Genomic DNA, 22,500 nt, shown 5'->3' on the forward strand with positions numbered 1-22,500 from the left:
ACGGCCATCCAACATAAACCCAAATTGTTAGACATGATGTACACATTACTTTCACTAAACTGTCAAGTTCTATTAGAGTGTTCAACTTACAAATGCTGGACTACAGTTAGATGAATTGAGGAAAAGGCGCTTTTAAAGAAAAAAGGGATCATTTCATTGTGAGGTCTCTAGAAAATACTGAAAATGTTTTACTTCATCCCCACTTAAGAATTCCGTTCATGATTAACATGACAAGTAATCCAGTTACTTCTGGAATGCTATCAGCCAAGGACAACTCCAATTTCGTCTAGGCACTTTTATAATACTCACTGGGATAATGATGTTGACCCGGAAGGCCACCTCCCCATTTTCTGCTTTAACTGTAGGACCTCTCCAAACATAGTGCTGTCAGGTGATGGAGGAGGAGGAGGAGGAGGGACACCTTCCTCCAAAATCTGTTGACAGTACTGCTATAACTCTGTTCGGCATGTATTTTGGAGCATCTTAAAAACTTTAGATGATGACTCTGCTGTCCTCTTAAGCTGTGCATGTTGGTCAGCCTATGTGTGAAGTGAAGGATCAATCACTATTATAGGAGAAGCAAGTCTCACTGAGAAGGAAATGTAGCTGGTTTGTACAAAGAAGGGGCAGAAAGTTGACAGGAATGGGTTGATAAGAAAATGTTAATCTGTACGTCAGTACCTGTCTAACATAACTATAAAACCACCAAGGAAGGGCTACACCATGCCACCTGGGAATAAAAGACAGTTGAAAATTGACATGCCAATTGAGCAGACAACTGTCCTTTTGATACTGTGTGGACCAGCATCAGGTAAACTGATGTCAGGTGGACTGACCTTAGTGGAACCTGCTGTACTGACTTTTGGGTCTAATAGTTAGCAACATAATGATCTTGCAGCTTCTTTACTCTATTATTAGATGTTAGTTTCTACTGGCACTGGTATCTAGTGGATAAGAGGAAGAGGCGCGAAGATAAAGGCAATGGATTAAGCAGAGGTGGAGGAGTACTTATAAGCTTTGGTGAGAAAACTGCCTCTGGCCTAATTATAGGCATAGCCATGGTTAAATGTAACAGACCAGTAAGGAAAACTGTAAGCAGCTCAGTCTTCGATTCTGCCATTTTATCGACTTAAGCAGATTTTTTTCAAAAAAAATTTTTTTTTTGAGAAAACCTACTTAGCTTTTTGATGTGGATACCTACATAAGGCAGAGGGAGCTTGTTTGGTTTCCACAGCTTCTTCAACATAAATTCTGTACAGTCTTCCTTCCATGCCTTTTAGAGAAATTGTGTACTTTGTCTGCTGGAGTGATTTATTTACCATGGGGACATTTATTTTATGAAGGGGATAGAATCACTATGAGACACTAACTAAATAACTGCCTAAAGTGATACTGACAGAAAAGGTAAAGAAGGCAAAAGACTGTAGGTTGACCAGAAAGACATAAAAAAATCCACATAAAGTCTCACGAACAATCATAATAAAACCATGATGCTAATAACTGGGAAGGGAATGGACAGAGGGTCATGTGGTCTTATAAAAGAGACTGAACTTCCCAAGTATCCTGGGATACTAGTGGGGCATCCTTTAGAAAAGACTACTTATTAAAACACAGAATGTACCAAAACTAAAATTAAAAACTAACACACACTGGCTGGGAGAATTAATGTAACTAGAATTATGGTTATACAGATATTGATAGTTCACCACTTAATTAGAAATTCTAGATGACTGAGCTATACTATATAACAGAAGAATGTATTAATGAAAACTAAGTATACAGTAGCTAACCAGAGGTTGGGTTCGTGAAGGGCCGATCTTGTCTCCTGAACCTGAATGACTTCATCAGTCTCTAGAACTGTGGATGAGGGTAAGGTGGTCCACACAGCCTATCTGGACCTCGCCAAGGCCTTCAACACCATCCCCCACTCTGGAACCATAGATAAACTTACTAAGCTGGGTATAAATCCCTACGTCACTCGATGGGTTGCCAAATGGCTTAATTACAGAACTCAGACTGTAAAAGTAGCAGACTCCAAATCTAGCTCCAGACAAAGTGACAAGTGGAGTACCGCAGGGTTCAGTCCTGGGACCGCTCTTATTTGGCATCTACTTCTCTGAAGTACAGGCCAACACTACGGCACTCTGGCTAACAAAATTTGCAAATGACTGTAAACTGGGAGCCATTACTGAACCCCCAAATGATGTGGATATTCTACAAAAGGGCCTTACAGAAATAGATTCTTGGTGCCAGAGCCATGGGCTCAAGCTTAATGCCAAGAAATGTATGGTTATCCCCTTTGGGAAAAAACATGCACCCATGAATTACCACATAGGTGGCAGTACACTAAACACCGAAAGTGTGATGAGAGACTTAAGGACACAGGGGGACAGTGGTCTTACCTTCGATAACCACATCAGTCAGGAAATCCTATGTGGCACACCTCATCACCAAGGGCTTTTCATCCAGAAAAAAGGTGGACATTGTCCCACTGCACTCATCCCTCATCCCTCATTAGACCCAGTATAGAGTACAACTCCCAGTTTGGTATGTACCTCACAAGCCATCTGCAACAGCTGGAAAGGCTGCAGAAATACCTCACTAAAAGAATCACAGGCCTAAAGCAGATGCCCTATACTGACCGTCTAAAAAAAAAAAAAAAAAAAAAAAAAACTCCAGCTATACTCTGTAGCATATAGTCTACTCAGAGGCGCTCTGCTTAACATACAAGGCCATGCCAAACCCTGAGCTGTTGGACATGTTCCACTTAAAGAAATCCCAATCCCTCAGAGCCACATGCTCCACGGATCTAAACCTGGTCATCACAATGAACAAAACATGCTGGAGGCATAGGTTCCTGACCCAAACTCCCCATAGTCTGGAAAAGCCTGCCCATACATGTCAAGCAGAGCGCCTCCTTGGCCCTCTTCAAAAGGAACCTTGATGATTGGATGGGAAATAGGAAATTCACCCCGAGGATCACGTCAGTCACCCTGCTAGACAGGGATCCAGGGAAGTAAATATTGTGGGAAGAAATATCCAGGGAATTGTTATAGCTAGGCTTGTATAAGCCCCTAGGGTCGATAGCCTTGTACCAACCTATGAACCTATAAGGGGGGGGGGGGTCTCGTATTCCAAGTCATGCTTTTGCATTTACTATAGCAGAGACTATGGAAAGGTATAGCTTCCAAAATATTCCCACTGGGATGAAAGGTTTGTGGCCGGATTTTTCAAAACATTGGAAAAAGGACTTAAAAATTGGAGGACCTCAAATGGGTAAATTGGTTGAACAGCAAAACGTAGGATAATAAAAAAATTAGGCTATTAATTAAAGTTACAGACAAGACATTATGGGAAAGGTGTGTAACTAATGAGTGGACATAAATTTATTAAGGAATATCATCAGGATGATGGCACAAGTCTTTGTAGGAAATGCAATGCACCCACCATTAACAGGCAGAACACTGGTGTATAAATACATAATTAATATCACACCGAAAAGACAAAAAAGCAATCCACACACAAAACAAACAAACCTCTTAGAAGCAATGAACTAGCATTAAAAATTAGAGGGTGGCACAAGATCTACAAAATCATATAAAACTGTTTACGGACTTCAAATCAAGTGGAATACTGAAGAGAGAAGACACACTGATGCACATAACCGGGTAGAGGTTTGGGACAATTGCCACTTACTAAAATGAAAGCTACATCTGTGGAACCAGTATATGCATATCCTGCGCTTTTAGTGCCTCACCACATGCAAATTATATACAGTAGGGCTGGGGATGCACAAGCCAGTGCATTTCTTCGTGCCGGTCCCAAACCTGGATAAATGGGGACGGTTACGTCAGGAAGGGCATTCAGTGTAAAACCTTTGCCAAATGACATATGCAGACACCAATACAGATTTCCGGATTGGTTAACAACGACCTCCACCAGTACCATTAGCCAACAGGATGTTGATGGAAGCTGGGCTGCTGTTGGCCAAAGGAGAAAAAGAAGGGGGGAGGCAAGGCTGAAGGCAGGAAGAGAGGAGGAAGGTTAGGAGTGTGGTAGTGAGGATAGGAACTTTGAATGCTGGCAGTAAGACTGGTGTAGAAAAAGAGCTAGCCGATATGATGGAGAGAAGGAAGGTTGATATATTGTGCGTGCAAAAGACCAGATGGAAGGGGTGTAAGGCTAGGTGGATCGGAGGTGGGTTCAAATTGTTCTATCATGGTGTGGATGGGAGGAGAAATGGGGTAGGGGTTATCCTGAAGGAACAGTATGCTTAGAGTGTTTTGGAGGTGAAGAGTGTCAGACAGAGTGATGTTTATGAAGTTGGAAATTGATGGTGTAATGATGAATGTTGTTAGTGCATATGCTCCACAAGATGGGTGCAAGATGGATGAGAAAGAAAAATTTTGGAGCGAGTTGAATGAAGTGGTGGTGAGTGTACCCAAAGGTGAGAGAATTGTGATTGGGGCGGATTTCGATGGGCACTTTGGTGAAGGGAACAGAAGGGATGAGGAAGTGATAGGTAGGTACAGTCTTAAGGAGAAGAATGCAAAAGGTCAGTTGGTAGTGGATTTTGTGAAAAGGATGGCCATGGCTGTTATGAATACATATTTTAAGAAGAGAGAGGAGCATGGGGTGACGTACAAGAGTGAAGAAAGATGCACGCAGGTGGATTATATCCTATATAGGAGGGCCAGTCTGAAGGAGATTGGAGACTGTAAAGTGGAGGCTTGGGAAAGTGTAGTTAGGCAGCATAGCATGCTGGTCTGTAGCATGAGGTTAGTGATCAAGAAGAGGAAAAGGAGTGTGAGGGCAGTACCAAGGATCAAATGGTGGAAGTTGAAAAAGGGCGATTGTGAGTTGGAGTTCAGGGAAGAGTTAAGATAGGTACTGGGTGGCAGTGAAGAGTTAGCAAATAGCTGGGTAATTACAGCAGAGCTGGTAAGGGAGGCCGCTAGAAAGGTGCTTGGTGTGACATTTGGACAGAGGAAGGAGGACAAGGTGACCTGGTGGTGGAATGAGGAAGTACAAAAAAAGTATACAGAGAAAGAAGTTGGCGAAGAAGAAGTGGGATTGTCAGAGATATGAAGAAAGTAGACAGCCAGAGAGATGAAGAAAGTAGACAGGAGTACAAGGAGACGAGGCATATGGTGAAGAGAGGTGGTGAAGGCCAAGGACAAGGCATATGGAGAGTTGTATAAAAGGTTGGACACTTAACGAGGAGAAAAGGACATGTACTGATTGGCAAGACAGAGGGACCAAGCTGGGAAAGATGTGCAGCAGGTAAGGGTGATAAAGGATAATGAGGGAAACGTACTTACAAGCGATGAAGGCGTGTTGAGCAGACGGAAAGAGTATTTTGAGAGGCTAATGAGATGAGAGAGAAAGAAAGAAGGTTAGATGATGTGGGGATAGTGAATTACGAAGTGCAGCAGATTAGCAAGGAGGAAGTAAGACAACTATGAAGAGGATGAAGAATGCTAAGGCCGTTGGTCCAGATGACATACCTGTGAAAGCATGGAGGTGTTTAGGAGAGATGGCAGTGGAGTTTTTAAACAGATTGTTTAATGAAATCTTGGAAAGTGAGAGAATTTTTTTAACTCAAAAAATATATTTTTCTTTGAAGCAGCCTGCAACTATCAAGCATGTAACCAAACACTTTTCCAGTTGGAAAATGGGGTATTTGACCTTAGCAGCATACCTAAAGCCTTAAGTAAAAGTGGGACAAAGGCTCAGAAGTGCCATTATAAACTTAGAAAGTTGCTAGAATAACAAGGTTTTGCATAACGCAAGGTTTTGCATAACACAATTTTTTCCTGAAGGGTAAGAAGTCTGAAACTCAAATGTCTGTCATTTTCTAACTTCAGTCTTTAATGATTTGCCACTAATTTGCCAGAAAACAACAATTTTATTAATAATGGACCAAAAACACTAGACAAAATCAGTTGAGAGGTATGCTTAGCAGTGTATTATGGAGGAATGTTTGTTTAGTTCAGCAGCCTGGAAGAGTTTTTTGTGTGGACTGGTGATCACCTAGTTACTTTTTGTTATACATCTTATTTTTTATTGATATTTCATACTTTTCTAAATAACATTTTCAAACAGGTGCATCGATTTGCATATGTCCATTCAAATCCTTTCTAATTTACCTTGCATCTAACTCTTACCATGCTCCATTTTTGAACTTTTAACCCCTACTTTCTGTAGTATCGGTTACCTCATCACTTTTCTCATTTTTCCAACGATCCCTCATGTTAAACCCATTTTTTCCAGTCCCCATTTCTAATGACTTGCCATGAATTTCTTCACTTCCATTAAGAAAGGAAGGAAAATAATGAACCAGGTTAGCATAAGTACGAGATTTGTGTGGGTGAGAAGAGAAGTTTGAATGAGGAACCAAAGCTAGAATCAGAGGGGCTGAGTCCAACTGACGCAAACTGTCAGCGGTAGTGTGTGAGAGAAGAATGCCAAAGAAACTGAACGTAAGGTGTACAAAACAGTGATATGACTGAGGCTTCTGGGTGGCACAAAAATATAAAGCAGATCAGCTCTGTAAGCTTGAGGCAACGGATTTGAAATGCCCAAGATGAATAGTCGAATCCATACTGTGGGACGGACAAGGAAATGAGGATATCACAGCAAATGCCAAAGTTGCCCCAATTGCAGAGAAGGTAAAGGAGAACAGATTCTGGTGCTTCAGTCACAAGTGCAGGAAAGGGAAGCTGATTTGTTTAAGAAAATGTGGGACAGGCAGGAAGAAGACAAGAAGAAATGAGGATGTTCAGCTAAGAAATGGATGATCACTTGACAGAAGATTTGCAATGACCAAGCATGACTGTTAAGGAAGGTAGGGAAGTGGATCTGAATTGAGAAAGGCGCCAACAGTCGGTAACACACCCCAACCCCAAATATAAATGGGAAGAAAGGGGTTTGGATAACAACGATGATGGTGATGTTATTTGACTGGCTCCTGTCCTCTCTCCCCTACTATAATATCTCCCACCTGTTCTTCAGGTTAGTTCCTCATAGCTTGCTCAACTCTTCAGCTACTTCCTCCAGTAATGCTCTCACCTCTCCACATTCGCATTACATGTGTACAATTCCTCCTGCCATTTCCACACACTTCCAATGTACAGCTTCCCTGCTCTGTTTAGTATGGGGATTGAGTGCCATCATCTGTTCAGTATTCCCATTTGGTAGTCCCATAACTGGGTCTAGGCAGCTCTTTCTATTCTTCCATCTCTTTCCATTCAGTAAATCATACCTGTTTCTCTCTTTTCCTGTCTATCCTGCCCATTCATTGTCTGTCTATGTTAAACCTCCTACTGTTTTTTGCAGCACGTTATGCTCATCCTTTGTCAAGCTCCTTACTATTTCATGGACAGTGTGTTTTTCTTCCACTGCTGTCTTTCTGGCATTCCCACTTCCTATTTCTTCCCACTGTGCATCTTAGATGAAACTCGCGCTCCTTCCTCTTTCTGCTCTATTATTAGGCTTCCTAATGGGGTATGGAAGCATATTTGTCATGCAGCTCGAGTGTATTTAGTTACTTTAGGGAGTCTACAGCCCCACACAATCTGTCTCCCCATTAGACTGAGTTCTGAATGATAGCTGTAGCTCCATAAAAATGCAGTGGATCTCAAACATCTGCTGAAACCTGCTTAATGCAGTTATCAGCAGTTCATTGTTGTGAGGGAAACTTCAGTTTATAATGCAGATTTCTGTTCGAGCCAGTATGTGAGCCTTAAACTTGTGTATATTATGGATGGATTCTTAGGTTATCTGCATGTGTATTGTACATTTTCATTCGATAACATGACTGCTACACTTTTTTATAACCACTTCTTTCTTTCTTTACATAGTCACTATTGCCATTCTTTCTTAATTACTTATTTGTTTTACTTTCATGTTGAATCGCTACTGGGTGCCTTTCATTACTTGACAAAGTGTCTTTTCAATTTTGCTACTTTTCTTTATCCAACATAGGTTTTATAGGTGTGTACTAGGCTAATGGCCCAGGAGTCTTTACAAGCCTAGCAGATAGGATTACCCTGGCATCGTGCCACCCAAAGTACAGTTGTGTACACCTACCATAAATGTAGATGTTAGTGTCTTCACTGTTGCAGTCATAACTGTAGGGTGATCCTGCCAGCAGGCAGCCCGAGGTCGGCCAGAATTCCAAAGTCTGGGTCCGGCGTCGGCTGTACCAGCAAGTACCCTGACGTCAGAACGCAGAGGTATAAAGCTGACAGCCGACGCCATCTTCTCCAGCCTTTCTTGCCCCAGATGTCAGGAGCCCCCAAAAAAACAGAAGGTGTCCAAAAATGAACACAAATACACCTCAAAAGAAGCAAAAGAGAAAGCAAACAAAAATAAGAGGGGACTGGAGGGAGGGAAACACTGACTGCAACAGTGAAGACACTCGAACATCTACATTTATGGTAGGTGTACACAACTGTACTATGTTCTTCGTGTTTCACTGTTGCAGTCATAACTGTAGGGTAGAATCCCAAAGCTGTGAATGAGGGAGGAGGTTATGCAGAAGGGGCAGCTAGAAGACCCTGCAAAACAGCAGAGGCAAAGCCTGCCCTAGACTTAGAATACAAAGGGAGATTGTAGTGCTTAGAAAAAGTATGCACTGAACTCCAAGTGGCAGCTTCCAAAATGTCCTTGGTAGGAACTCCTCTGAGAAAAGCTGTTGAAGTGGCAGCTGCTCTAGTAGAATGACTTCTAACAGTACCTGGAATCAGTTTCCCATGGTGAGAATAACAAAACCTTATTCCATGAGCAATCCATTTGGAAATAGTTTGTTTAGAAATAGCCTTGCCTAGAGAGCTGGAGGCATAGGAGATGAGCAATTGTTCAGATTTTCTGAAGTCTTTAGTTTTGTCCAGGTAAAATCGTAGTTGTCTGTGTACATCCAATGAATGTAAGATCCTTTCCCCTTTATTTTGAGGATTTGGAAAGAAGGTAGGAAGGTGAATAGTCTGATTTAGAGCCACTTTAGAAATCACCTTAGGCATAAAAGTAGGATTGGTCATCAAGGAAACTCTGTCTTGGTGGAAGATAATATATGGTTCCACAGCCATGAGAGCTTGCAACTCTGAGACCCTTCTGGCAGAAGTCAATGCCAATAAAATAGCTGTCTTCCAGGATAAGAACTTGATGTCCGAAGCCGCAGCAGGCTCAAAAGGAGGCAACGTAAGCTTTTCCAAAACATAATTAAGATCCCAAGCAGGAACAGGAGGAGTTCTGGGAGGTCTTAAATTCTTAGCTCCTCTCAAAAATTGTCTCACAAGTTGGTGAGAAAAGATGGGAGGTTCAGTGTTGTAATGAGCCGAGACAGCAGAGGCATGAATTTTAATGGAGGAAAAAGAGAGACCTTTAAGCAAAAGGTCTGAGAGGTAAAGTAAAATGGAGGGAATGTTAGGCAAAAGAGGATCAGAACCTTGAGCTTGCATCCAAATACAAAATCTTTTCCATTTTCCAGCATAAGATTTTCTAGTGCTAGGCCGCCTAGCTTCCAAAAGAACATCCATAACTTGTTTGGGAAGAGAAGAAGGAATCAAAGGCCCTTGTAGAGCCAAGCAGCTAGGCATAGTCTTGATTCGAGAGTGTAGCATCTGACCCTGGTGCTGGGACAGAAGAGAAGGGAACAGAGGTAGAATCGAAGGAGGTTCCAAGAATAGGTGTTTTAAAGTTGGATACCAAAACTGCAGAGGCCAATTTGGAGCTATCAAGATGATTGTCTTGGGCTTGTCCTGTTTTATTTTCAGTAACACCCGAGGCAGAAGAGGAAGAGGAGGGAAGGCATATCCCGAAAGATTCCTCCAGCTGAATGACAGGACATCCACTTTCGAAGCTGTTTTGTGGAAGGACCTGGTGCAAAAGAGAGGCAGCTGATGATTGAGATGGGATGCAAAGAGATCTACTTGAGGACAACCCCAAACTGCAGTTATCCTGCTGAATAAGTTGGTGTCCAGCATCCATTCGTGAGGATCCGAAAGGTTTCTGCTTAGGCTGTCTGCCAAGAGGTTCTGTTTTCCTGGAATGAATTGAGCCTGAAGATGCAGATTCAGATTTAGAGCTGTGTCCCATAAATTCATGGCTAGTCTGCAAAGGGGGTAAGAATGAGAGCCCCCTTGCTTGTTTATGTACCACATGACTGTGGTATTGTCTGTACTTATCAGAAGAGGCCCTGGTTTCAAAAGATTCTGGAAGGCTAGAAGAGCATTTTGAACTGCCAACATTTCCTTCAAGTTGATGTGCCAGTGAATATGCTTCTTTGTCCAAGAGCCCTGCTGGCAAATGTCTAGAAAATGAGCTCCCGAAGCATAATCTGAAGCGTCCGTGGTTATGATCTGAGAAGGTCGAGGCAGACGGAAGGGTTTCCCTTTGTTCAGAGCACAAGCCCTGGACCACCAAAGGAACTCCTTTTGGAGGCAGGGAATCAGTGGAATCATTGTGTCTAGACTGTGGCAATGCTGAGACCATACACTCTTTAGGTACCATTGAAGTTTTCCCCATATGAAGCCTTGCATTTGAAATTAACAGGATGCAAGAAGCCATGTAGCCCAGTACCTGCAGGAATTTCCTTGCAGTGAGCTGAGTTAAAGTTGCAAAGGTTTTGCCAGCTGTAATTGTTTTTCTGGAGTGAGAAAGGCCATCTGTAAGCTTGTGTTTAGAAGAGCTCCCAAAAAGATCATCTGCTGAGAAGGGATCAAATGTGACTTTTTTGTGTTCACTGAGAATCCCAGTATTAGGAGAAGACGTTGCACAAAATGCAGATGTTGTAGTAAAAGATCTCTGTCTGCCTGAATAAGGCAGTCGTCCAGATAGGGGTAAATTTGAATCCCCCTTGAGTCTGCAGTATGCTACTACTGGAGCCAGGCACTTGGTAAAGACTCTGGGCACAGTAAATAATCCAAAGGGCAGTACAGAGAATTGAAAGTGCCTCGAGCCTGCCTTGAATCTGAGGTATTTTCTGCGTTCCTGCCTGATGGGAATGTGTAAATAGGCCTCTAAGTCCAATGTCACCATCCAAGCATCCTGGGAGAGCATTGGAAGAAGTTGTTGTAGAGTAAGCATCTTGAATTTTGGTATCTCTAGAAAGGTGTTTAATACTGAGAGGTGCAGAATGGGTCTCCATGAGCTTTGCTTTCTTGGGACCAGAAATAGTCTTGAGTAAAAACCTTTTCCCATCTCTGAAAGTGGAAAAGGTTCTATGGCTCTCATGGCCAATAGAGCGTCCACTTGATTTAAGGCCTCTGACCATTGATGTTTTGGCAGATCCGGCCATCCGTTTGACCTTGGCAGAGTATGAAAATGGAATTTGTAACCTCTTAAAATCACATCTAAAACCCATTTGTCTTGAGTTATGCGAGTCCAATTTTGGTAGAAAAGAGAAAGTTTTCCTCCGAGAGGGGCTTCCAGGCAATGAGGTCCTGTAGCCCAACAGAGAGTCATTGAGTTTGCTTCCTTTGTGATTGAGACCTGTTTTCTCCTCCTCTAGGTGTTGAAGCAGTCCATTGTCTGGACCTGTAAGAGGACTGAGCCTGAGCCCGACCTCTGGAGCGTCTATATCTTCCCCTTTGAGGCCTGTCAGACGTGGGAAAGGACCAATTTTTGGAGGGCCAATTTCTAGTAAATCTAGGAGGCTGAACTTGTAAGAAATCTTTCACAGTCTGCATAGATTTCGCTTTATCCTCCATTTTCTTAATAACCTCCTCAGCCTTAGACCCGAACAAACCATCATGCTGAACAGGAGCATCTAATAATTTAGCCTTAACCTGTTCAGGTAAATTCTGCTCTAGAAGCCAAGCATGTCTCCTGATAACAGTACCAGAGGCTGCGGCCCTACAAGAAGCCTCCAAGGCATCAAATCCACAATGTAAACCATGTTTGCTAACCTGTTCAGTAGCATGCAAAACATCCTGTAATTCCTTATCCTCTGCACATACAGAAATTGCAGATAGTTTTTGTTTTAACACAGACAAAAGAAATTGCTGGTACTTAAACATATGAAATTGACAGTTTAAAGCTCTAATGGAGTAGCAGAAGTATACACCTTTTTACCCCATCTATCTAAGGCACGAGAATCCTTTTCAGTAGGAATGGGATTTTTAGCAGAAGCGGCCTTAGCACCCTTGGGGCCCTGAGAAATAGTTTCAGGATCCACAGAGGGGTTCTTGAACAGAAAATGATGGGAATCAGGAACTCTGTAGAATCTATCTGGCTTAGAAGGAGCAGGCGGAAAAGAATCTGGAGTCAGGTTAGCCTCAGAAAAAGCATCATCCTTTGTTTATTAGTTGCGCTTGATGAGTTGTAAGCTATTTATGCTTTGACCTTTCACTAGGAATCCACATTAATTAGTGCCAGTTTTACTACTCCTATTTTGGTCTCCAGTCCCGTCCCCCCCCCCCCCCCAATCTCTTTTTCTATGCTTATATCCCATTTGATTATGTTGCCTTTCTTACCTTCTATGAGTTTTTTTGATTACCTACTACACTCCTTCCTTACAGTCCCTTTCTCTTTTTTTTTTTTTCACCATGCACTTTCGCTTTTTTCCTCAATATGACCATATCATTCTGTCCTGCATCCCGTTATCTGCTATTTTTGCCTGTTCCCCATTTCAAACCTATGTGATGCACATTCTGTGCATCTATTCTTTTTTCTTTTCCAGTAACTGGTATGTGCCATAGTGTTCATCCTACTTTAGGGCTGATCGTGATCCTCAATAGGTTTAGTCTACCAGTCAATGTATGCATGTACATGCGTCTGTCTGCCTGATGTAGTCTGTACTTAGCTATATTGTGCATCACCCTTTAGCTCCATGGATCTGGCTCTTGGCTTCAAGTCTTATATCTCCTAGTAGACCCCTGCCTTCATTCACTTCCACTGTGAGCCATACTGTTTTCTTCATGTTCCCTCCAATCCTACTTCCGTTTTAAAGCTATCCATGTGATCTAAAACTATCCCCCCCTGATATTTTCGGGCAAAGCATGCAGTTATCTACAGAGAGGAGGAACTCTGCTCTTATCTCCTCCTCTTGTTAGCACTTGTGCCAAGCTTTTAACCACTTTTTGAGCAAGCTCCTCCATCACCAGACTAAACAGGTGGGAGACCGTTGATATCTATTGTCTCATGCCCCTCCTGACTAACACTACTTTCATGAGGCCCCTGTTTCCCTGGATAACTATTTTGGAGCTTTCCTGGCTTCAAAGTCATAAAGCATAGTTTAAAAGTCCTATGTGGTTGTACATTCTCTACATAGTCCAAGGAGATTCCCTTGTTAACTCACTGCTGAAAATCAATTCAGTCCAAAAACATCTCGAGATGGTACAAACAGTTGCTTTCCTTGCGGAAACTCTTCTTGCCCTCTCACCTACTCTCTAGAGTCCCTGTTTAAACCTCCATGGCTCCCAATGCCATCAACATGTGGGGGCATGGTTGATCGACCAATTCTGAAACCAGTAACTGAACTTGAAAATTTCTCCATGTTAAAATAAAATTGGATGACGTTGTGGTAAAAGTGCCACCACCAAGATGACTAAGGTGCGTAACCTACAAACAGACAACTTGTACTTAAAAGAATGGATTAGAGTAAAAAGACTTCATAAGGGGCTTAAAAGGTTCAGGTTCCCTAATGGTTTAATTTTAGATAATACTGAGCTTAATGAGCTCACAGCAATGTTTGCTAGACATGGGATGGAACTGATGCATGTCATTGCAAGGTTAAACACTAGAATCAAGATGCAGGTCATTGTAAGGTTAAACACTAGAATCAAGATGCAGGTCATTGTAAGGTTAAACACTAGAAAAAAGTTGTTGTTTGATGAACTTAAGACTTTAAATAATGATATTACTAATGATTTGTTATTCGATAGCAATAATGTGAAATACAATAACATTAGGGTGGCCACGGTGGTGTAGCAGTTAGCGTTGCTGCCTCACAGCAAGAGGTTCTCAGGTTCGGTCCTCGGCTGGGGTGCCTTCTGTGTGGAGTCTGCATGTCCTCCCTGTGGTCGCGTGGGATTCCTTCAGGTACTACGGTTTTCTCCCACATCCCAAAGACAGACTGTAGGTGGAATGGACACTAAATTTGTCCTAGGTGTGAATGCGTGCATATGTGTGCCTTCTTTGGAAGTTGGGCGCCAGGTTGGCAACTTGACACCGTAAAACTCCACTGCCAATCATAAGCGGACAAATGATCAGCTGTGGCGACCCCTAACTGGGAAAAGCTGGAAGAATGTGAAATACAGCAATATCTTTGTTAAAGCTGAACAACAAGGCACACAAAAGCTGAACAGGAAATATAAGAAGCTGCACAGGGACAATGTTGAATACCTTCAGAGGAAAGCATACCCAATACCCAGACCTCACCATAATAATGCTCATATGTACACACAGAATAGATCAGATCTGGTCAACATTAACATTTCATTTCTAATGGTAACATACATGCTAATTCTTCAGATTAAAGAACAGGAATTTAATAATTTTGCTAATTTTAACAACGAAGAATATATTAATAATTTTCTCCCACTTAGAAGATCTGAAAGAATTGACCATTAGCATTGACAAGAACATTTATAGAATGGACATACAGCCCAAAGGGTTAAAGAAACAGGGAGAGGGGAGAACTGGAAGAGGAACAATTAGGTAGAAAGAATATCTTTACCCAACCCCCCCACACCAAAGATAATATTACAGCAGCGCACAACGGTAACGTTTTCAGCTATCAAGGCTTCTATATTTATAATTACACAGACTTGATCAATAAGAATCTTTTTTTAAGAAAGGTTTTAAATTTGTACTATCCTTTAAGACAGACACAGCAAACAGATTACTCAAGTTAAATTTATATACTAGAAAGCTCAATTTTCAAGTGATGTTTTAAAAAAACAAGGTGTTAAAAGTTAGACACCCCTCCTTAAGTACTTTAGATATGAGGCTTAAGAGAAAATCATTTTTTAATCCCCCACTCCATCAGAGTGGCTATTTTTGAGAAGACATGCAGCACTAAAATTCATAAGTTACTGACTACGGAAAGTAGACATTTCAATTTAACTAAAAAGAGAGATTACTCTACTTTAAGGTATGACAGGACTTGGATAGTTATGAAGCCAGACAAGGGTGGGGGAAATGGTCACTGCTGATATTTTTAACTTATTACATGATAATGAAAAATATGAAATGGTTTAGAGAAATTAAAGTAATTTATCTTACAGGCAAACTGCTTCTGTCCTTACCTCTGTCAATCTTACCTCAATCTCTGCCCTCACCAGGAGTCACTTTAGCCTGCTGCCTTGTTTTGGCCTTATTCTTGTAAAGGTGAAGTGTTTAGATTCTCCATTCCCCCTCTCTCTCTCTCTATCCATACGTCTTTCCACCCCTTCCCATTTTCTTTCATTAACTCCCTTTGATTAGCTTTCTGATCAAGTGGCTTGTTTTCGTGATAATGTACAGCTGGGGGGAGGGTGAATTAAATTCAAATCTTCATGATGTTACTCATCTGCAGCTTGCTACTTTTGTCCGCTAGCTGTATGATCCAGTGGAAAATACCTAATCACACATGACTGTTAGGTCATACTTGTTTGCTTACAGTACCTTAACAAGATATTTTATTTACAGTTTATTGACCAGGTTAGTCCCACTAGGGCAATGGTCTCTTTTTTAGGGGAGATCAGAGGTGGTGTTCAAACGAACAAGGGAAATTTGGTCAGGGCACAAGAGATCTGTCCCTCCTCTTTTCTGATAAGTTCCATGGAATCTTTACATCCACCTGAGCTATCACCAGCTCAGGTAGACAGTGCCTTAGTTCAACATCTCATCCAAGGGATAGCACTGAGGAATGCAGCACCCTCCCCTCTTATGCCGCACTGCAGTGCTAGTAATATAAATTGATCCAACTACCTGGAGTGCTAAGAGAACCCACAGCCTTCTGAACATCCAGCACCAAAGGTCGCTATGCTACTTGATGAGCTACTGAAACTTATAATCGCTACTATCAAGACTACAGATGAGCAACCTATTAACAGTTCTGTTAAACACCACAGCTAAAAGGAGCATCGATATGTTTCAAGTTAGATAATATACACAGATCTGACGTATAATATTTCTAAATCTTAAATCTACATAATGCTGTCATTTTTAAGTGTGTGTGTGTGTGTGTGTGTGTTGGATTATTATCCTCTTATTCACCAAGATCAAGTTAACAGACCCACTAAATTCTGACACCTCTGCCCTTTCCTTTTTATACTTGTTTAATGTTATTCAATGGAACTGAAAGTGTATTCACCAATGTTCACTACCAGTGGCATGCATGGATTCATGTCAATCTATTGCTAAGTAAATCAATGGAACTACAGTTTAACATTTAGAAATGCTAACTACCAGTGGCTTGCACGGACTGATGTCGACCAATGAAATCCACTTTTAACTCAAAGTGAATTAGCGCAAAACAATTATGATGAAACCACTTTCGGGTGCAACTCAAAAATAATCACTGGATGTATCCAGTTGCTCTTCCTCTCATGTAGAATTTGTCAGCCTGCCACACATTATGAAAAGATTCTCCTCCTCCCACATTTTTCATAGTGCTTTATGGGGAACTTATTTTCCCATTTGAGTGTACTGAACTTACAATTACTACTATTGCTAATAATAAATATTGTGTAGTACTATCACAGAGACTACAGATGACATACTACAGCTAAAAGGAGCACCAGTATGTTTCAAAAACATTTCCACTCGATTTAATAATCTTATGGTTATACACAAGGAAACATTTAGCAAGGGATATCATGCTTCCAGAATGGAATTCTCTTTTCTTTTAAAAGTACAGCAGATTTCACTAACTTAGTTGTAACAGAGAGGCATAGGGCCAAAGCAATTATGTTAGGTGCAATTTTTAGTGCAATCCACAGGAACTATTTCAACTAATGCATAGCTTTCAATTTTCACATTTCTGTCAGTAGCATTGCCTTCAGTCTTAGAAAAGGGGACTTGATGTGACACCCCCCCCCCCCCAATCTACAACAGGCTAACACATTATATGCTACTTTGTTTCATATAAGGTGTTGCATTTTTTTTACTATAGGGTTAGCTTTAGAAGCAGATGAAAAGAAGCATAGCTGGCTCAACCAGCACCCTTGGCCATTACTATAAACCAGTACCCATCCCCTCAGCTCTTCAAGTGCATAGCAAAAACAAAAAGCACTTCACTGTAATAAGCCACTCATTAAATATCAACTAAAAGTTAGTTTGTTCTACTGGCACACCAACCTGGCAGCCAGATGCACAACATGCCTCCGCCTTCATGCCCCAGCAATTCAGGTCCCATTTCTGTGGCTTGCCCCCAACCCTCCTTTAATATATTTTATTTAAAAACATATCCTTCTTTTAAACTGTAGCAAACTTGTTTGCTACAATACACACTACAGCAAACAGGCTGTTCACATCTAAGAATCTTCAGCTCTTCCCACCAGATATTTTTAAAGTGTAATGGCCATGTACTGAAATCACTACCCAGCACCTACCATATAGTTTCTGGAAGTGTTTAAAAGGGAAGAAGTCACAGTATAATCTTTGTATTTTGCAAAATTGTATGCAACTTTATCATGAGGACAACAGGAAACGAAAGTAACTGAATTGTGACACTGCCAGCCCAGCTAGATAGATTTTTGTACATAATTCTAGGTCATTCATGAATAATAATATGATGTGTATCCTTGCCTTAAAAATATATGGTCTGTGCTGGACTTCAAGATTGTAACCACAGTGCACCCTGCTGGGAAAAGAGCAGAAATGTGAATAAACACTATGCCTATGCAAATTAACGTTTCATGGTAGAAACTGAGATATACAGAGTTAACTTGCAAAACTCTAACAAAAATAAGTTGAGAAGCTAAGAGACAGGACGTTTAGGCTAGGGACTTTTCTATTGCCTGGAAACAGAGATAATTGCAGGTTTCAAATATAAAGGTGTTTAAAAGTTTAATGATTTCCAGTTCCAGGCAAGTTTCTGAGAGAGAAAAAAAATGTAAGTTTCTGCTAGCCTGGGAAACTAAGCAGAGGTGACAAAAATGATGTAATCTCACAGGATTCAGCAGTAATGTCTACTATCAATTTAAGAACCATCTCAGAATCTGAGAGAGAAGGTCACTGCATTTTGTATCTTGTTTTTGGACCTAGAAGAACATCTACTCACCAGCATTTGCTTTGCTCTAAGTCATTTAGAACACAGTTTCTTAGAGCTAGATAGGAATATAGCAACAGTAGTTTAGATGTTTTCTATATTTATATTTGTGTGATACCGTCCTACAATGTTGTTTTAAAATATTTCCTGTGTTTTTAACTCTATTGTCACTGTGCTGAGTTAATGAGTACTGTCCTGTGCTTTTATCACTTATTTAATATATTTAAACCTTTTAATTGTGGCTGATTTCGTGTAGAGATTGGTCACCCTTTGGGCAGGGCCTTATAGTGGCCGACTAGTAGGGGTTCTGGTGGCAGTTGGTACTACCTTATAGTCTTGGCAGAAGGGGACATAGCTAGTAAACCTGTACCAGCCCTCTCCAGGTGTGGGTTTGTGTATAAATCAAATTGCAAAAAGTGCGTGTGTTTTTGTGTATAAATCAAATCTGTGTGTGTGTGTGTGTGGAAGAGCTATTTGGGCACAGACACAAAGCACTGATTGGACAGAGTGCTGGGAGGACTTGGAACCCTGAATAAGGACTCCACTCTATAGCTGTGCCACTGGGGAGTCTTCTTGGGGATCTGGAGTGAGAGAAACCAGGCCCAGACTGACTGTGATCTCTGTGTGCTCTTAAGGGAAATTGGACTTTACTGTATGTGTACTGTTAATCCTCCCAATGTGCACACCCCTCACTGGTGTTAGTGGTGAGGATTGAGGCTCCTTGATTACCGGGTCACTGCACAGGCGTCACATATTAATTGGTAGCAGTGGTGGGATACTCATCACATATTAATTGACTTTGGCGAGACGGCCACATCACATATTAATTGGCTTGTAGTGGTGTGGATACTGAATTCCTGTAGCTTGTGTGCAGTGATTAATGAAGGTGTTTTTGTACTCTAAATCAGCTACTCATTGAACATTCAGACTTCAGATCACAACCATTTTATTTCTTTTGTTAGCTTAGTCAGGGAGAGCAGGCATGCATGTCAGCAGAGGAGTATGGCAAGCTGACAAAGAGCCAGTTGGCTGAGATTTGCCATCTTAAAAGGACTAGTGCATGTAAACCTGACTAAAGCAGACATGATTGCAGTTTTAGTCACAGCTGCAGCCAAGAATAGCAACCAGTAGGACACTGAGACTGGCCGTGGAGATGTAAAACGCTCAGAAAATGGACAGCTCAACCTTTCTACAGAGGACTCCAAAATCCATCTGCCGCTAAAGAGACTTGAGTTAGAGGCCAAGCGGTTGGAAATAGAAATAGCTGATGAGAAGGACAGGCAGAGGCAACATGAAAAGGAGATGCTGACTCTTCACTAGAGTCCGGCAGATAATGGGGAAGGGAGTAACTGGACTCCAGAAGCACAAAACGTCAGTAAATTCCTTCCACAATTTACAAAGGGAGATAATTTTGATAGTTTCATTCATAAGTTTGAGAGGGTATGTAAATAGTATGATGCTGACCAAAGGCTTTGCGTACGGATCCTGAACCCCTTACTCCATGGTAAAGCTGTAAATGCTCTATCCAAACGGACTGATCATGACTTAAATTATAATGTTGTAAAGAATTGTTTGCTAGATTTTTTTAAGCTAACACCACAAGCTTATAGGAAAAAGTTCTGTGAGCATAGATGCAAGGCAGATATAAGTGTGTGTGAATATGTTGCTGAACTAAGCACTTATTTTCATAGGTGGGTGAATGGATGTCAGGTCAGCACTTTTGAAGGGCTGGCAGACCTTTTGGTGAGGAAACAAACCCTTAGTGCTTTACCTGACAATATGAGGATCTGGTTAGCTGATAGATAATGCTTTACTGTAGATGAGAAGGGGAAGAAGGGAGACCTATACCTAGCAAGCAGGGCATCCCTGCACAGGAAAGGGACACCCACTGCTGTGCAAGGGTCTATGGGAACCCATGGTGGGCAGCCCAGACAGCTCCAACAGAATCTGCCAGTAGCAGGGGAAGCCACTAGTCCAGGTACATGTCCAAGGCCTAGGGTTAAATGTTTTAAATGCAACCAGTGGGGCCATGTGGCATATAGATGTCCACAAAGGCAAGGTGGAGAACAAAAGGTGGAAGAGCCAAGTAAGGTGAATGACAAAATGACAACAGTAGGTTGTCTTGAGGCAACAAGGGTACCAAACTACCACCCGGCAGATGTACTGACATGGAAGGATTTTGATAATGCAGTACAATATGTTCATGCAGCTACATGCAGTCAGGCTTGGAGACAAGCATATGGGTCTGGTAGCCTGCGGGAGACCCTGACAGACTGCACACTTGCAGCCAGGACTGGTGAGGTGGTTACTTCAAAGAGGAAGCTACCTTGTAGCAGCAAGACTGTAGGTGAGGCACAGCTGCTTGTGGGTACTGATGTTCCCTTGGAGTGAGTGACTGCAAGGGCACTGGTGAGCAGCAGCAGCCAGGCCGACAGTGAGGCACCACTGTCAGTGGATACCAGACTTCCTGTGGAAGGGGAGCTGGGAACAGTTACAAAGAGAGCTGAGACAGGCTCGGCTCTCAGACCCTACATTACAAGGCCTGAGAGAAGTAGCTAGTGAAGCACCCGATTCTCAAGAGAAGGGAGAATCTGTATACTGGGACATAGGATTAGTGTATAGAGAGTAAACCCCTGAGTGAGGGCTAGAGGGTGAGAGGATAAAGCAGTTGGTAGTGCCTACAGCCTACCATCTGGCACTTCCAGCTATAGCCCATAATATTCCCCATAAAACATACAAAGAGGCGAATTATGCAGAATTTCTATTGGTCTGGAATTTCCAGAGATGTAACAGGGTACTGCAGGACCTGTGAGCAGTACAAAAACGTAGGCAAGGCATGAGACAAAGTGAAAGCTCCTTTGATGCCTTTGTCTGTGATTGAGGAGCCATTTCAGAAGGTAGCTATGGATATTGTGGGGCCTCTGGAGTACCCAAAGTTCCACAGGGAAAAGTATATCCTAGTGGTAGTAGATTATGCTGCAAGATACCCTGAGGCAGTGGCTATGTCCTCCACAGAGGCAAAAAAGGTGGCAAATGCTTTGTTAGAGATTTTCAACAGGGTAGATTTTCCTAAAGAAATACTGACTGACTGACAGACAGATGTGCCAATTTCATGTCAGACCTGCTGGCCTGTCTGTGGAAATACTGTGGGGCGAAGCACCTAAAGACCACCCCCCCCACCATCCCCAAACTAATGGGTCTTGTTGAGAGGTTAAACTTTCCACTCAAGTTCATGCTACAGGCATTTGCAGACCAGTTTAAAAGGGAGTGGGACAAATATTTGCCCCATCTATTTGCTTACAGAGAGGTTCCCCAGGAATGCACAGGGTTTTTACCCTTTGAGTTGCTGTATGGGCATAGGGTGAGAGGGCCTCTAGATTTAATTTGAGATGAGTGGGAGTGCGAATTCCACAAGGAGTCTGTTGTGGTATATGTCCTAAACCTCAGGAAAAGGCTCAGACAGCTCATGGGCTTGGCCCATAAGAACCTGGCAGAAGCCCAACATCAGAAAAAGGCCTGGTATGACAGGAAGGCTCGAGCTAGAGAGAGTATGCTGTGGGGCAGCAGGTAATGGTTCTCATTCCTGTCAAACACAACAAACTGCAAACAGCTTGGGAGGGACCCTACAAGGTGGTAAGGAAGGTCAGTGATGTTAACTACATTGCAGAACTGCTAGGCAGGACGCAGGAACACAAACTGTACTATGTTAACATTATGAAACCTTACCATGACAGGGAGGCCCTTGTGCTGAGTATTTGTAGTGGAGTGCAGGAGTCTGAGGCGGATCTGTTGACTAATCTCCTCAGTGAGACTCTGACTGACACCTCAATGGAAGGGGTAGCAATGTCCCAGCAGCTATCCCCTACCCAGGTTCGAGACATTTGAGCAGTGTTACAGCAATTTGGGGACATGTTCACTGAGAAAGCAGGGTGTACCCACCTGGTGCAACATCATGTGGATATAGGATCCCAAAGGTCTAGTAAGTAGGCCCCTTATAGGGTGCCTGAGAGAGTCAAACAGACTCTGAGGGAGGAGATACAGGAAATGTTGGAACTAGGGGTAATTCAGGAGTCCAGCAGTCCCTATGCCTCCTCAGTGGTTCTGGTGCCAGAGAAGGATGGCAGCACAAGGTTCTGTGTGGACTACAGGAAAGTAAACAGTCACATAGTCAGATGCTTACCCCATGTCTAGGACAGATGAAGCCCTAGAGCAGTTGGGTTGGGCTAAGTATCTTACAACCACTGATCTTACTAAGGGTTACTGGCAGGTGCCCTCGACTCCCAGTGATAGAGAGAGGTCAG

At 42.3% G+C, this 22,500-nt stretch overlaps 1 protein-coding gene across 1 annotated transcript in view; it reads right to left on the reverse strand.

Annotated features, from left to right (window-relative positions):
- Window positions 1-22,500, reverse strand: part of LOC122813718 (zinc-binding protein A33-like) — a 101,631-nt gene that overhangs the window by 774 nt on the left and 78,357 nt on the right. The gene's annotated exons all lie outside the window — the stretch shown is intronic.

Source organism: Protopterus annectens, chromosome 10.part0 (assembly GCF_019279795.1).
Source record: "Protopterus annectens isolate FY-2018-M chromosome 10.part0, PAN1.0, whole genome shotgun sequence".
Lineage (NCBI taxonomy): Eukaryota > Metazoa > Chordata > Ceratodontiformes > Protopteridae > Protopterus > Protopterus annectens.